Source organism: Myotis davidii, unplaced genomic scaffold (genome assembly GCF_000327345.1).
Source record: "Myotis davidii unplaced genomic scaffold, ASM32734v1 scaffold963, whole genome shotgun sequence".
Lineage (NCBI taxonomy): Eukaryota > Metazoa > Chordata > Mammalia > Chiroptera > Vespertilionidae > Myotis > Myotis davidii.
The window spans coordinates 29,237-30,917 of record NW_006294116.1 but is presented as its reverse complement, the minus strand read 5'-3'; the positions used below and the strand labels follow the sequence as shown (position 1 = coordinate 30,917).

Below are 1,681 nucleotides of genomic sequence, written 5' to 3'. Positions count from 1 at the left end.
TGGAGATAAAGCTGTTGCTGCTGCCTTGTCTTATGGAGATGCAACTGTTGCTGTTCCCTTGTCTTATGGAGATGTAACTGTACCTGGCTTCCTTGTGTTATGGAAATGTACCTTCTCCCAGTCTGTAACCCTGTGTTTTTCCATGGACCCCAATTCTAAAAAAATCCCTAAGCTTGCCTATGTTCCCCCAAAATTCCAGCTTCAGAACCATGATTCTGACACATGGCAATTTATAAGTTCAACAAATGTGAAATGCTAAAAGATGTGAACAGCTGCTCTTCTGTTTAAGTTCAGAGTGCTGAAAAATTTTGGTAATGACTTTATTTTTTCAGTTAACATAACCGGCCCACAATACAGCATATAGGTCATAAAGTATAAATCTATGGAAGGTAATATCTTCACTAAGTTACAAAACTTTGGCAAATCAATACAGTACTCTTTCATAGAGTAAAGATGAAGTTATATATTACTTGAGTGATAATTTTAACTCCAAAAAATTTCATTTACGTACCAAATTAAAACACTGTGGTTTTTAAGGGTGGTTTATAGCAAGCAGAGCAAGTTATTTTATATAAAGTTATATCTTTTAAAACTATACAATTTCTCCTTTGAAAGTGAATTCCCTCTTGAAGTTTCCCACAGCAGAGCAATTGTGTCTTTTGGAGGTGGCTCTGCTTTGTCCTGGGGTTGGTCCAAAGCCAGGTAGAGTTCCAATGCATGAAAAGCTTTAAAATTAAACCCGAAGGAGACTTAATATGCTAACACCGATTTCCAAGTACCTTTCAAAAATTGTTAAATTCTCACATAACTATGGAATCTTCAAAACCAGAGTCATTTCAAACAACACTAACAATTTCAGATGCTCCCTGTTATTTAGAAACATCGTACCTCCCTGTTTTGATCAAGTTACATACCCTTTCTTCGGCTTCCAAAAAAATTCTACCTAAAATGTAGTTTTTTAATATATTTTTTAAAATGACAATAAATAGAATGCCAGCCAGTAGAGATCTGGGGGACTGGGTGTTGTAGACCAACGTTCATCATTTCTCTACAAATGCTGCTGCCGCCATTGGCATCCTTATGCCTCCTCTTGCTGAAGCCGTCAATTCTTCGATCTCAGCGTTTAATGTATGTGTCACCCATTCCACTGCTTCCCGGCCTTTACGAGCATTTGAGGATGCCATGCTCGCCATCAGCCCTTCCAGGTAACTACTGAGGCTCACTCCTTTCACAGTGATGATGGCCTCTTGAGTCAACACAGTTCTTTCTGGGCCCTGCGGATGTGGTTTATATACAAGTCTCTCATCTACTGAAACCATACTTGTAAATGAAAGAAATATTAGTGGATTTAAGTTCCATTGTTTTCTCTACAGGGTCAACTACAGAATGTTCTTGCACATATGTTTTGCTTCTTGCCCCACCAATCAGAGATCTCACAATGGAAGGCAGGCCCCACTCTGTGCTGAGCAGTCTATGGCTGTGCAACTTTCCAGAAGGATCTACATGTCTGTCCAATACATCGACTCCAACCATGCTTGGGTTCATAGGGTTGGATATTTCTGTATTGCGGCTATTGTAACAGTTTCCCATGGATGGTCAAAGACGTGCTCCGACGTCCAAATCTTCATGGTGCTAGTGGCCTGTGCGGTGTCCCGGTGGCCCAAAGAGGCGGAGAGGCCAC

At 40.4% G+C, this 1,681-nt stretch overlaps 1 pseudogene; it reads right to left on the bottom strand.

Moving 5' to 3' along the window:
• Positions 1-287: 287 nt before the first annotated feature.
• LOC107183838 lies at positions 288-1,664 on the bottom strand (annotated as a pseudogene).
• Between the last annotated feature and the right edge of the window lie 17 nt (positions 1,665-1,681).